Raw genomic sequence first — 16,534 nt, 5'->3', positions numbered from 1 at the left:
GGGTTCCCTTCTATTTTCCGCCCCTGCTTCCTTCTGCCAATATCTTATTTGATAACCCCTGTATGTGTTGCTGCACCTTAAGGGAAAAGCTTGTTTGAAATACTAGAAAATAGTCATTTAAAAACAGAAATGGTGCTTTCTGTGATCATCCCCAAGGAGCCAGGAGAAATCTGTTACAATATGCTGACATCTTAACTTAGATGCTTCTGCTCACCTGTATTGGAACATTCACGGAGATCCTTGAAGAATGGATTTCAAAAGTCAGAAATGGGCATGAATAGAATCCGCTGGGAAATGTTTCCTGATCTTTCCATTGCCAAATGTCCTCCCTCATTGAGTAAAACAGTTTTTAGAAGCTGCATTGATTGGCCACTAAATAATTAATTTAATTAATTGCATTAATTAAGGTGACCAGGGTAGTCCCTATGAGAGCTAGCCTGCTGTAGAAGTGTTGTAATTACAGTAATAACTAGCATTTTGTTATTGTTCTTAAATCATGTCCTACCCTTTGTGACCCCCCATATGGAGTTTTCTTGGCAAAGATACTGGAATAGCTTGCCATTTTCTTCTCCAACAAAGCACTTTGAGTTTTGTATATATTGGCTTATTTGAGTTTCCCAACAACATATGAGATTAGGGCTATTATTATTTCTAATTACACATGAGGAAACAAACTGACAGAGAAAGTAATTGACTCTCCCTACTTATGCAGGATTCAAACTCAGATCTTCCTGGCTCTGGCTCCCATATCCTTACTAGTTGCCCTTATCAGCAGCCAAAGACAGGCACATCAGAAAGAGTACAGGACAATATGATTTAAGAAGATTGGAAAGGTAGGAAGGGTACAAGTGATAAAAGGCTTTAAAAGGAAATATGTTTAACATGATTGTGCATGTATAACCATCCATATACCATGTTTATCAAACTATTTGGGGTAGGAGAGATGGAAGGGAAGGAGGGGGAAAATTGTACAAAAATGAATATTGAAAACCATCTCTACTTGTAATTGGAAAAAATAAAATAATTGAAAAAATAAAATACTATTAAGGTAGGGGGAAAAAGTCAGAACTTGTGGAAGTCAGTAGACCTGTGTCTAAATCTTGACTAGTAGGTCTGTGAACATGAGCAAGTCAATTTGTTGATCTTTAAGAAGGGTATTCTAATATTTTAACTACTTGCCTCACCCTATCGTTGTAAACTTTAACACACTATTCAATTCAAACATTTTATATTGTGTATAAAGTTGCTGTGCCTATGCAGGTTACTGGGCAGACACCACATGTACAGAAATAAATAAATATTTACACACATACATGTGCATATTTATACACATACATATATGGATATATACATATTTATATAATAAGTTATAGATAATCACAAAGGTAAGGCACTAGAATTAAGGGAGACTTGGACAAGCTACTGACAGATGGTAGGATTTTAGTGGAGAATTTGTGAAGGAAACCAGGAGAGGCAGGAGGTAGAGATGAGCCAGGAGGTAGAGATTCCAGGACTGGGTGGAATAAGTTACAGTATATAAATGTGATGGAGGACTTTTGTTCTGTAAGAAATGAGGAAATAAATTATTTCAAAAAAGATTTACATAAAAGATTTACATAAACTGATACAGAGTGAAATGAGTGGAACCAGCAGAACAATTTATATTCTAGGATCACTAATAAAAAAAAAAGAACCATTTTGATGACTTTCATAAAATAAATAAACACAATGAACAGGACTAAAAGAATATATATGATAGTAAAACAACTCTTTAAAAACAAATAGCTTTTAAATCTGTAAGAACTATGATCAATTCAATGACCACTCGTGTTTCCAGAAGATCATTGATGGTGAATCATGCTATTCATTAAAGAGAAGTGAAGGCTTTAGGGTGCAAAATGAGATATGTATTTTTCTGTGCCGCTCAGAAGGTCATTTGTTTTGCTTATATAAGCATATTTGCAACAAGAATTTCCCCCCTCCTCACTGGAGGAGTGAGTGGGAAGGAGGGGGAAAAAATAGATTTATGCTAATTTTTTTAAAAATAGAGAGATGGAAGGGTGAGATATATGTGAATTATTGTGGGCCCTTTGGGTATTATTAGTTTTACTTAACTATTGGTCTTTCACAAAGGAGGCATAGTCTGTAAATAATTGTTATATAAAAATAATACACATTAATAACACTTTAAAAAGAAAAAAGAAATTACATAGAATCAGTGTGAGAAAGAGTGAAGAGAGGTAGGAAGGGAGGGTGGTAGAAAAAAATGTGAAACATAAATATGCAAGTGGATGAATGTTGAAAAACTTTCATAACATGGAATTGGAAAAATAAAATATTAATCGGGGGAAAAAAAGAAAGAGTGAAGAGGTCAGTGTCACTGAACCGTAGAATACTTGGAGGTAAATTTAAGAAGATTGGAAAGGTAGGAAGGGGGCAAGTGATAAAAGGCTTTAAAAGTCAAATGGAGGGTTTCATATTTGATCCTAAAGGTAAATGAAAACCATTGGAGTTTATTGAATGTGGGGGTCTGACCCAGTCTAGGTTATAAATTCCTAACAAAGAATTTGCTACTTGATCCTGGAGACAATAGGGAACTATGGAAGATTTTTGAGTAAGGAAGTGGTGCCACTAGATTGCTATGCTATGAATATCAATTTAGCAGTTGTACATATGTGCTTGATGTGTCTCTACTATATAAATGTGATTTATTATTATTATCAAGTTGACATTTCCATTATCAGAGAGATTCAATGATAACTTCTTAGGATGCCAGCCATAGCCTTTTACTTTGTCAGTTTTCTTGGTCAACCCTCAATGACTAACAGATTAGATGTTGATGAAAATATTTCACTATGACCTGTAGGTCAACAGATGATTGTTTTAGCTACATCTGAATGATTTGCTGTTAAAAAATGCAACCCCCATAATTAATTAAAGCATAATTTAGTTGTTAATAATTTTGATTTAAGCCCTGCAGGGAAGGAGAGTAACTGACAAACAAAGTGAAATAACTGAAGGACAATTGCTAGTCCATTTTAATCAGAGCTTTAATCTTTTCAGTATTTATAATGCCACAGGCAAGGAAAATAATAAAATCTCCTGGTCTTTCTACCTCTGTGGTTTCCTTCTTCATCCTTCCAGATATGCTAGAAGTGCTGGGTATGAAAGGTCACATATAAAAATTCTAATATGCAGGTTCAGGTCCCATTCCTTATTAATCTACCCTTCACATGTGTCTCTGGGTCTTTATGATTCCCCAAATGTTTTCATTTCTTCTCTCTGCAGTTACCAGTATTAGTGGAGGGCTTGATTCCCAATCCATTTTAGAATGAAATATAGACCTGTCTTCTTTCCTCCACTCCTCCCTCCAGGGTATTGGTCATGATCAAATCAATTCTGCCATCATTCCTGGATAGGATGTATCAATGGTCCCATTCACCAGACCTGTTACCTTTAAATCTAAAGTCCCCTCTGGTCCCCCACTCCCCTATTCATCAAAATGCAAGCTCCTAGAAGACAAGGACTATCTTTGTTGTGTAGTTCTATCTCCAAGATTTAGCACAGTGCTTAGAATATAGAAACAATTAGCAAATACTTTTTCATTTATCAATAATAATAATGATGATGATGATGATAACTAATAAATATACACCCATATATATGAATATATATATAGATATACATATACATATACATATACATATACAAAGAGAGAAAGAGAGAGCACTTTATATGGGAAACCATATTATATGAATGGGGCATGGTAGTTTCTTTTTCTTCCATTCTCATCTGCCTTCTCAGCCTTGAGGACCAACTCTCTTGCCAAGAGGGAAATTTATGATGTGTGCCATTTTGATGGGGGGTACCTGAAAGACATTGTAGACCATCTTCAGAGACCTGAGACCTAAGATTATAGTTTGAAAGTCACTTCCATAGAAACAGTGAACTACCCCCCTCTTAAGGTCAAATGAAATTTGGATTGAGTATCATGCCCTTGGATTTTTAGAGCATTATGTGCTTTGGGGCCTGGGTTTCCAAGGGGCCTGGCTTCCAGGAGCTAATAATTCTTATGCTACCCAGCTACCAATGTGACTCTCTCTGATCCACCTGTCACTATATTAAGTAGCTCCATATTATCTACTAAATAAAAAGCCTATCTCCTTTCCTGGAAGCCTTTTATAATCTGACACTATTATGCCTTATTAACCTCATTTTATACTTCTCTGCTGAAGACCAAAAGGTCTTTTCTCTACCCACTGATGGTCTCCTACCCTTGCACTTTCCTACCTCTCTTTTTTGCTCAGATTACACCTTAAAACTGAAATATCCCTTCCTGATTTCTTATTCATCTTTTAAAATCGAACTCAAGTCAAGTCTTTCATTAAACCATTCCTATTTCCTTTTAGGCAACATTTCCTTCTTGGATTTCATAAAGCATGTTATTTTGTACTAATTTGTATTAAAAGCATCTGGATCAGTATTATAACCTCCTACTAGACTAAAAGCTCCATAGTTGTGTATTGCTTATAGAGTATTTCACACTTTTCCTGATTCCTACTACAATGGTCCACACATAAGGAGGCACTTAAATGTTGAATTGAATAGAGTCCATCTCCTTCAATTCTTCTGACCCCTCATGTTTCCAGGATAGGCTTTCCAAACTAAGTTTGATCCACTCTCTCTCTCTCCAGAAAGGTTGGAAAGGAAGGAATGAGAAGTATTAGAATGAGTATTGACACAAGCTTCATTGGTTAATTTGGTTCTATAACTGATGGCTTTGTTAACAACTTAGGGACAAAAACATATTTCCAGGAAAATATCGGAAGTTGTTGACTTTTATTTCAAATAAAAATCTAATCTATGTCTCACTTTTCAATATATCTAATGTATTTTAGACTCTTAAAAAAATATTTGCCCAGTTTCTGTGGATGGCCCTGAACTCTTCAGAAACATTATAAGGACTGGTCAAAACAATTACTTCAAAACCCTTTTATGTATCATCACTTTATTTCATGAAGACTAAAGAGGAAACTCTTTAAAGAAATACTCTGAACAACACAATGAGCAAAATGCCATCTATTCTAGAGGACCAGTGATGAAAGATGCTGACAAAAAAAAGTGATGGACTCAATATGCAGAATGGAGAACATATTTGTGGACATGGCTGATGTGTGAATTTGTGTTATTTGACTATGCCTACCTATCACAAACATTTAATTTGTTGTTTTTATTGATTTCAATGTCTTGTAGGGAGTAGTAGGAGATGAAGGAAAGAAAATAAATGTTTGTCAATTGAATAAATAAAATTTAACTTAAAACTATCATGGACTTAGCGCCTCTCAGTGGTTCAGTGATCAAGGACAATTCTAAAGGACAATGGATGTGATGGAAAATACTATCCCCATTCTGAAAAAGAACTGTGGAATTTGAATGCACACCAAAGAATATTCTTTTCATTTTTTAAAACTTGTTTCGTGTTTTTTTCCCTTTCTCATGTTTTTTTCCCCCTCTTTTATTCTGATTCTTCTTTCTTAACATGACTTATATGGAATTATGTTAAGCATGTCCTACATGAATAACCTATGTCAGATTATTTGCTGTCATGGTGTGGGGGGAGGAAGCAGAGAAATACGGAACTCAAAATCTTACAAAAAAGATGAATGTTGAGGGCTATCTTTGCATTTAATTGGAAAAAATAACATTTAAAAAAATGTGTTGAGTATGTCAGTTATGTTTTTCTCTTAGGAAGAAAATTGATAGATAGAAACCATACTTAGAAATCTAGGTTCAAATCCCAGTATTATGGACCTCAGTTTCTTCATCTATAAAATGGAGAAGTTGAAATAGGTGACTCTTAGGTAACCTTCCAGCTCTAAATTTGTGAATCTATTCTTTTTATCCCCTGCAGTGTGTAGCACAGTACATTAAACATGTTGTTCAGTCTTTTCAGTCCTGTCTATATCTTCATGACCCCATTTGGGGTTCTCTCAGCAAAGATACTAGAGTGGTTTGCCATTTCCTTCTTTAGCTCATTTTACAGATGAGGGAACTGAGGCAATCAGGGTCAAGTGACTTACACAGGGTCACACAGGTAATAAGTTTCTGAGGTTGAATTTAAACTCAGGTCTTCCTTGCATGCTCAGTGCTCCATCCACTGAGATACCGAGCTTCCACTTTAAGAATAGTAAATTCTTAATAGACATTTGTTAAATTCAGAACTCAGAACAATCTAACCAGCTACATGGTCAAATAGGAAAGAGTTTGGAGCAAAATATAACCCAAAATACCTATAAATGTAATGTATCAGCTATCATTTAGAATAAATGACTATCAAATCACTATCAAGATATTTACTTTGCCCAATTTTGTTAAAGTCTGTGGGGCTGCACTGAGGCAGCTTAGCTCCTTCTGTGAACCAAATGGACACATTTGTGGAATGACCAAATTAAGGCTGTAAGCTTTGGTCACAGAACAAAGCCTCTATCACTTTGCCTGGCAACATTTCCAATTGTCAGTTTTTTTGCCAATTAAATTGTATATTTCACACTAATGCATACTTGGTGGAGTTGAAAACTAATCCAATCATTCTGGAGAGCAATTTGTCCATGCCAAAGGACAATAAAATTGTGCCTTTGATCCAGAAATAGTAGGTCTGTATGACAAAAAAAAATCATAAAATAAAAGGAAAAGGACCTACATGTGCAAAATATTTAAAGCTTTTTCTTGGTGGCAAAATATTGGAAATTGAGGGTGTGACTATCAGATAGTTGAACAAGCTGTAGCATATAAATGTATTGGAATACTATTGTGCCATAAGAAACTATGAAGATTTCAGAAAAATCTGGAAATTCTTGTACCAAATGATACAAAGTAAAATGAACAGAACATTGATTGTACACAATTTCAGCAACATTGTGTGAAGATCAACTAGCAATGAATCAACTCTTCTCAGCAACACAATGATCCAAGATAAGTATAAAGGACTCAAGATGGAAAATGCTATCCACATCCAGAGAGAGAACTATGGAATCTGAATGCAGATTGAAGCACACATTTTTTACTTGCTATATTCTTTTTTTGTGTTTATTCCCCTTTGATCTGTTTCTTCTTTCACAACTGTCACTAATATGGAAATATGTTTTTCATTATAGCATATGTCTAACCTATATGATATTGCCTACAATTTTAGGAAAAGCAGAGTAGAAGGATGGAGGGAGGGTGAGAGAGAGAAAAAAATTTGAAACTCAAAATCTGGTAAAATTGAATGCTAAAAAATGTTTTGACATGTACTTGGGAAAAAACTTAAAATACTATTTAAAAAAGCTAAAACTGCATATGTATATCCCAGGCAGCCATCCCCCTACTCTAACTAATCCTCAGTCTTTTAACTACTGGTTCTATTCCTGGTGTTTACAAATACAAATAGGTTCCCACCATTCTTCCAAAAAAAATACTCATTTAACATTGCCATCCCCTCAAAACAACCTGATTGCTATGGCAAAACCAGTCGGTACAATCCATCTCTGACTGTCTCAAAGATTAATTGTTTCACCACATGATCAATATATCTGTGTACATCTGTATCAATCACATTGAATGGCTGCTTCAGACCACACATTGACCAATTGTGACATATTATGGCCTGATTTGTACATTTGGACACCTCTCCCTTTCACTATCAGACTCCCTAGAACAGGTTGTCTACACCCCCTTCCGGTCCACTCACTCATTTCTCATCCCTTTGTAAATATGCTTCCAAACTTATTTCTCAACTAAAACTATTCTATTCCTATCTCTTACTGCTATATGCAGTGACCATTTTTCATTTTTTTCTTCTTGATTTCCCTGTAATATAGACTCTGTTGACCATCCTCTCCTACTGGATAGTCTCTCTTTCCTCTGGATTGTTGTACTATGGATTTTTTTGGTTTTCTTATTACTTGTCTGTCTATTCCTTCTCTATTTCCTTTGTTGGATCATCATCCATATCCCATCCCCTAATTGGGTATATTCCACAAGGATACATCTTGAGTGCTCTTTTTTTCCCCTATATTTGGGTTTTCTTTTTTTCCTTTGTATGGCCTTATCTGTTTTCATTGGTACAGTTATCATCTCTTCACAGATCTCTATTATAAATTATATTATAAATCTCTTCACAAATCTCACAGTATAATCTCAGACTCATTGGTCCAAACTACAACTCACTATCACCATCAGGAGCAACATTCTTCTTAATTACACAGATTCACAACCTTAGCGTCCTCCTTAATTTCATTCTGCCTCACCCCAAATAGGCAATCAGTTGTGTGGTGTTTAAAAAAAGGTTTGAGAAACATAATTTTGGGGTAATTTAATCATTTTATTAACAATACCAGCATTTTAATAAGAGGATAAAAGAACAGTCATTCACTGATTCTCTTAGACCAAAGACAAACATGGAAGTCAGTGGTTCATGGTTTATATGTTCATTAGAAGAGGGGAGTTCTCAATGTGGCAATCATCTCTGATTGGTTAACAGTTAAATAGAGAGTGAGTATTACAGTTAGGGACTGGACCTGAACTTCTAAGTTCTCCCACCCCCTGTGCAATTTATTCAAAGAATTTATCCCCACCCAAACCTGAATAGAAAGCTATGGCTTTCCTATCTGGGTGGGGTCTGACTAGAGAAGTTTAGCTCAACCTTCAGAGACTGAAGTCTTGAAATAGGAGTAAAAAAAAATTGAAATAAGAATTTAAAAAGAGGGGGTGAAATCTCCTTGAATCATTGATTATTAATATTAATAGAATCCTTGATTCTACAGCCACCATATTTTTCTTATCAATATTATTCTCTCTACTTACATAGTTCTCACCTTAGTTCAAATCCTCCTCAGTTCTCTCCAGAACCATTACAATAGTCTCCTAATGGGTCTTCCTTCATCCTTTAGGTCTCCTAATCTGTCTTCCACATACAAGGTGATATTCTTAAAGTCCAAAGGAACAAGAGCATCTATCCCTTTGCTCAAAAAACCATAATAGCTCCCTATTGCCCATGGGAGCAAATGCAAACTTCTCTGTTTAGCATCTAAAGCCAACCTCATTCCATCTTACCTTTCCATGCCCATTATTCCCATGCACACCCTTCATAGACTAGTCTGATCTCCTCACGTGTAGCATCCATCCATCTCCTCTCACCTTGCCTTTATACAGTAGGTTGGCGTTCATTCCTGGAATACACTCCTTCTGCATCTTTGCATCTCAGAGTACCTGGTTTCCTTCAAAGCATAGCTCAAAGACAATAACTTAATGAGACCCTTTCCTGATCTTTTCCAGTTCCCCTCTAAAAAAAACAAAAAAAATTACCTTGTAAATATTTACTTTGTATACATTGTCCATATTCTAATGTATTCATGTAAGTTCCTTGAGGGAAGAAGTTGCTTTACTTTGAGCGTTTTAGCTCTAGAACCTAGTTAAATATCTGATACCCATTAAAAAACATCTATTAATAAATTAATAAAATTAATAAATGCTTGATTCACCTGGGAAAATCACTTTCCAAATCCCACTCTCAAATTGCTAATTTTGGATAATGTACTCATCTTCATCAATAGGGAAATTTCCATACCAGCTGTTCTTATGATTAAATTATAGATCTAAATCCCCCCAAAAGTTGTGTGTGTATGTGTGTGTGTATGTGTATGCATGTGTTTGTGTAGATAGTACATAAAATAGCCAGGGAGTATGGCTTGGAGACATGTTGGCACCAGATGCTCTAGAATTCTTTTGAGGTTTGACATTCTATATAACATTTTAATGCTTAGTTTTGAAAGTAATGGTTAATAAGCATCCACCAAATACATCTCTTATTCCCCCCATTCAATATACTTTGGCACATATCACTATATTTATAAAGTGAGATTTTTATTTACTAGACTCATTTCACTGCTTTTCTTAATAGACAGTGAAATGACACTATCATTTGAAATAATCCAATTAAGAGATCTGTATAAATCAGGGTTTTTAAAAAAAATCTGCTCAAACATTTTTCACTTGCAAAATATAAAATAAAAATTCCATTTGTTTAAATATATTACACATGTGTATATATCACATATGTGTATGCATGTACATATGCATATGCATTGTGTACCTGCATGCTGCATAATTTTGTTTATACATGCATGTAGATGCATGTAAATTATTTGCAAAATAGAAAACAAAATCCAGCTGTTTAAATCTATATGACATGTACACACCACATGTGTGTTTGCATTCATGTATACCTGTTATTGTCTACATGTGTGGTACACACCAGTGTAATTTATTTCTATATCTGTGTATATGCATGTATATGATATGTTTAAATACACATATTTATACACACTATATAGATATATCATAGATGCTATTTTTAGTGCATGATTATAAATATATATATACACATTTATAGTGTATTGTGCCCTAACAATATCAGTACATTCTGACATGGCAGAATCAGTCAGTATTGTCCATCTCTGGTTGTCTTTATGATTAATCTAGTTCACCACATGATCAATACATCTATGTACATCTATATCAGTCACGTTGATTGGCTGCCACAGACCACACTGACTAGTCATGACACACTGAAGTCTAGTTCCTACATATAGACAGAACCCCAAATGTCATGTAGACCTATAGTCCCTGAAAAATGACCTAAGGTAGCTGTCTCTTGGTATTTTTGAGGGAGATTTTAAACATTTCTTCAGGAACTTACTTGGATCTTTCCTCTAGAAGCAAAAAGTCACCTGGGGGGGGGGTAATAAGGACATAGTTGTATTGATATGTCCCTCTAGCAGTTCCATAAAAGGTTTTGGTATCTCCAATATTTCCCAATCATTTATCAAATTCAGTCTGACACGATAATTTCACTGGTCATTGTTTTTTGTTCAATAACACTCCAGAGTTCAGCTCATTGCAGTGCTTTTTATTGCTTGCTATTTTTAAAAAGATACTTTTTTGGAGGAACCCCCCAACCCCCATTTTCCCCTTGTACTGTGTAATTACTGAACCACATAAAGCAGTTATAGCAGGAATTTATCACTTTCAGGTGGAAATACTCCCAGCCAAATAAAAGATAGAGTAGGAATGCCAGAAGCAATTTATAACAGGCTCACTGACATTTTGTGTTGAGAAGCTCTACCAAGGCATAAGCATCAAGCCATAAATCCCCACCAACGTGACTTTAGCACACCGGCCTTATTCTGGAAGGGGATGGGGCCAGTAGAGATACTGGGATGTGTAGCAGCAATGATTCTGTTGACAAAAATCACCCAAAACAGCTGTCAGAAAAATTTGCAAACAGCTTGTTTATGAATTTCTGTTGTGTTCCAACAGCTGTTTATTCAGGCATAAACTATTCATTAAGGAAATGAGCATTGCCCCTCGTTTAGTTTCCATTGTACTTAAAGATTTCGTCATCATTTTCATCAAAATCCAGACAATCATTTTAAATGCCTTTCCACAGAGAAAGGAGAGATAACCTGACTTGTTCTATTGTCATACTATATCTTTCTTGTGAAATTGATGCTGGAAAAGATTCTGCTTGCTTTTTATAGGTTTACCACCCCGTTTACATAGAGCCAGCCATAGCTTGCCTATCTTCTAAAGCAATATACTTTATTTACTGAACTAATTTCACTAACGTTCCTAACAATCTTTGAAATATTTTGCTGGATGCTTTGATTTTAGAAGGGTGATGTTAATTGAGATTATCTCTATAAAGTTATTTCCTGGACAAGGAGCTCTGTTTATTTTAGCTTTTAAATTTAGCCTCAGTAGTTGCTTCTGTACTTTTAAACTGAATTACTTTTCTTATTGCCTAAAAATTAATCCCCAGAATTTTAAAGAAAAGCCACTGCCCTGAAGATTATATGAGAAGAAGGAATAAAGCAATAAATGATAATTTTAAAAAACTACTATTTCCTTATGGATGTTCAAACCATCCCAGTGTCCTTTCTTTCTTTTTTTTTTTTAACATGTATGCCTTTTTAGGTAGAGTTTCTTTAGTTACTTTGAAGTCATTTAAAATCAAGACATTAAACATGGGCAAAAAAAGGGGAGAAATAACTGAATTTTAAAATTATAAGCAACTTTTTCTTTTTTTTTAGATAAATATCCCAATAGTGTTATGAACCTGGGTTTAGCTAAGAGAAGACTATAGTCAGGGAGCTATGGTGTGTATTTAACAACTGCATTTTATTAAATAGTATTTCATGTTTGTGAACATATCCTAGTCTTCCAAGCCAGGTCCACTCAAGGGTATTTGCTTTCCCTGCATTACCCAAATCATTAAGAGAAAATTATTCCTCAATATTTGATAGGTCTAAATTTCCTAGAGAAACTATCTCCGTTGCCCAGATTCATCCCCTGGTAATATAAAGCATCTATTTAATTTTATGTTGCACAGGACCACTCTATTTCAGGAAAGCCCCAGGCCCTGTTCATTACTTCACAGCCTTACCAACTACCTGAACATTCAGGGCAGAGACCAAGCCCTAGAATAGAGGTGGCTAAACCTGGGTTTTATGAACTTATTTTTTTGATACCTATATTTAAACTTAATTGGTATCTCGCAATCCTATGTATTTTATTTTATACATTTAAAAAGATTCTCTGAAGGCTTTCATAGACTTCACTCAACTGCCAAACACAGGAAAAGTTAAGGACCCCTGCCCTAGAGGAAGATCTGCCTTCAGCTGATTAGTGGCTGCCCCTCCTAGACTGCCAGTTCAGGAAAATCCCAAACATTATGTTTCACTTCACTCTTTCCTCTCTAATGAACTCTTCTGTAGTCTTGCCAAACTAGAATTACTTTTTTCTTTCTTCCCTTCTATTTTCCCCCCAACCCACCTGGAATTATGAACCATGATCAAATTATTGCCTCTGGGATTTTGGGGGTCACCAGATAAGCAAAGGAATTTGGGGGTCACTGAAAAAAGAATTAATTCACATGCTCTCTGGGAATTTAAAATTGCTCAGGATTTTAATATGAAATATAAACAGATTTAAAAAAAACTTTTCCTTCCAAAGGGTGAACTTCAGAATGAATAACAAAAGGCTATGTAAGGTTGCTTAGTAGACAGAGGCTGAGAGGGAGATAAGGAAAGACTATCAGAGAGAGCAGACCAGTGGAGGTCCAGCTCAGGTTTTATAGCCTTGGTTCTTATCTGGTACTGAAGGCAGAAAGGAAAATCCCTCCCTTCTTACTTTATCAAAATCAGGTGGAGGGTTGAAGACTGCTGGTTGGAAATGAGGAGCCAGGATACAAATTTTACACTAAACAATGAAACAATAGGAGTCAATTTACATCTCAAGAGCAAAGGACTTTCCACACCCTTAACAAGATTGCTGGATTTTGACCGAATTAAAAGATTACAGATTTTGTTTCTACTACATTCATAATTCTCATCATCAAAGTCAAATACTGTAACTGTTGCTGGATTGGGTGTATCAATCTAGAGTCTTCTATGGCCCCACTCACCTTTTCTGTAATATTATGGACACAACTATCCCTATGATCACCACTTTCCTACCTGTGTTTTCTGCCCCTTTTTAGATTGTAAGCCTCTTTGGCAGTCAACATTCATTGCCTTTTTATTTCTGTTCCCAGATATAAGAACTTAATAAATCTTTTTTCATTCATTCATTCAGACTTGAAAGATATTAAAATGTGACTCATACAGATTATTTTCATTTTCCTGTAATTCTAAGACAAATTTAGGATTTTTCTTAAAACTGAGCTGAAAGGAACATTAGAGACCATCTAGTCCAACCCTCTATTTTTTTTTTGGATGGTCTTTTGTACACAGCTTTTACCAAAGGCAGTTTAGTTTATTACCTGAAGATGAGGGGATGCCTTCCAGATGACTCTGGATTTCTCATCTCTTCATTGTGGGGAAATCACAACATGTGGGAGCTCTGAAGGGACCAGGATCTTCTTCTGAGAAGATGCCTTTCTTTTCATTTAAACTATTCCAGAATTAAAATTGGTCTGTGTATACCTTCAGAATAAAGGGGGCCCTTTTGGGGGAAAGAGAGTGAGTTTCTTTGCTTTTCCAGGACCCAGCATCAGCTTCTTGTGGTATTTAGGTACCTAATGGAGCCTAGGGCAGTGGGACCTCTTAGTGGGAGGAGAGAGCATAGACTACCCTCTCCTGAAGCCAGTGAACCTGTGTTGCTACATAAGCCCCAGATCAAATTTGAATGGTATCTCTGTCAGAGAGGAGATGGGGGGGTGGCTTCTGGTCCACCTCAGATTTCTAATCCCTATGCTTTGGGAACTCTGTGGGCTTTTCTTTTGAGAAGAGAGGGCTTCATTTCCTTTCTTTTTAAAATTTTCTTTATTGTTTTTTGGTAGGTTAAAAAATTGGGTTAGAAAAGAACCAAGACAGTTGCTTTAAAAATGTTGTAAAAAAATTTGTTTAGGAAACATATCCCATGGACTTTTCCCAACACTGGATGTGAAAAAAAAGGTTAAGTCTTTAACCTCACCAAGTCACTTAGGAATTGTCTAGCATTTGGACCTATGGACTTTGTCTGAATATATTCGAATAGATTTTAGGAGAAGAACAAATGCTATATTGGGTTTGGGGGTGGGAATTTGCCCTCAATCTCAATAGTTGTAACTGAAAGATTCTCTAAGCTCTGCTACATCTATGGAGTGAGAATGACTTTTTGATTGAGCTATAGAATCAATTAATCAAAGGTGTAAAATAGGTGTGAATAATTCCCAGACACTTCTATTGAATCAAAAATTAGGTGCCAACCACCTAGTTAATCAAGTTGGGAAGGAGCAAAGTGCTTTGAGCCATTGGGATTGATTTAAGGAATTAGGCACACCTCTGAACCTATATAAAGAGAAAGATTCTAGCAGGAATAGTCTACCAAGTGCTTGGAGTTTGGGGAGTATTTTAAGGGGCTAGATCTTTGCTTCTATAATCAGATGGCAACAAAGTGGGGAGGGGGTGAACAAAAGGGTGGGAGGGAATGGATAAATCCTGAGGGAAGGTCACAATCCCAGTGCCAGTCTTCCCTCAACACCTCCTCCCCATTGACCTTATTAGAGAGACTGGATCAGTAAAAAACAACCAAGTAAGACAGCATATCCAGATGGGAGCTGAAAAATAAAGGAAAAAACATAGACTGATAAACCAAAAAAATAACTTCAGAAAGTATGAGCTCTTTGGGGTGGAGAGAATTGAAGCTTCAGGACTCTCCAAGAGGCCCTGACCCACAGAGGCAGAGAACTTCATGTCCTCCAGGGATCTCAGGAAGGGAGGAAAGGGACACCCAACCAACCAAGAACTGTGGGCTTCTCCTCCACTACATACACTATAAGCTTGAGCCCACATTTACCTAGACTCTGTATTTACTTGTGAAAGTGGGTGTCCCAATCTTTTGAAGGCTCAGTGGAGAGGAGGATCATAGATTTAAAACTTGAAATGACTTTCATTTTACAGTTGACACTAAGGTGGACAGTCTAAATGACTTGCCCAAGGACACACAGCAAATAGTGATTGAGGATTTGACACAGGTTCCTGACTCCAAGTCCATTGCCCACCCACTGTGACACTTATATTTTTATTCTTATTACAGTACATTACTGAATATTTTTATAAAACAACTAATTAATTGATCATCTTCCAACCAAAGGAAGTAAGAATTGGGAAAGTTGCCTTGAATAGGGAATTGTATGAGAAATAGGTACTAATTTCTAACCTCATACATGCACACATTTGTATCCACACAAGTTGCCTTGAATGTTTTATGAGAAATGGGAGCTATTTCTGATCTCATACATGTACTCATACATGTATACATACATGCAACATGTAGTGTATATATGTGGATGTGGATATGGATTTATTTATTTTTAGAATGAAGGACAAATAGCAACAGCAATCATTATGTTGACTTATTCATGTACCTCTCACTTGTAAATCCTCTTAACCCTTAAAGGTCTTGACCTGTTTGGGTATTATTCAAAGAACAAAGGGCAAAAGAAGCAACTATTTAACTATTTATGTGTGTGTGTGTGTGTGTGTGTGTGTGTGTGTATTTATATATATGTATGTATATGTATATGTATTTATAATCTCATCTGACCCTCACAGAAACTCTGAGGGATTGTTGCTATTATTATTATTATCTCCATTTTATAGTAAAGGAAACTGGGGCAGACAGAAGTTAAATGACTTGTTCAGGGACACATATTAAGTGTCTGAGGCCATATTTGAAATCAGTTATTCCTAACTCCAGGTTCAGCACTCTGATTATTCTACTATCTTTGTTAATGTTCAGTCATTCAGTCATGTTAGATTCTTTGTGTCTCCATGGAGTTTTCTTGGCTAAGATACTGGAAGGCTTTATTGGTTCCTTCTTCAGGAGATTAGGACAAAGTGAGGTGAAGCCCCTTGGACCCAGGTCTTCCCGACTCTAAGCTCCAATGCTTTATCCACTGAGTCACCGACTGCTTTCTGCTATCATCTAGTTGCCTTCAAATCATCTAGCA

This window comes from Macrotis lagotis, chromosome 6 (genome assembly GCF_037893015.1).
Source record: "Macrotis lagotis isolate mMagLag1 chromosome 6, bilby.v1.9.chrom.fasta, whole genome shotgun sequence".
NCBI lineage: Eukaryota > Metazoa > Chordata > Mammalia > Peramelemorphia > Peramelidae > Macrotis > Macrotis lagotis.
The sequence above is the reverse complement of the archived record's forward strand: the minus strand, read 5'-3'. Positions refer to the sequence as shown.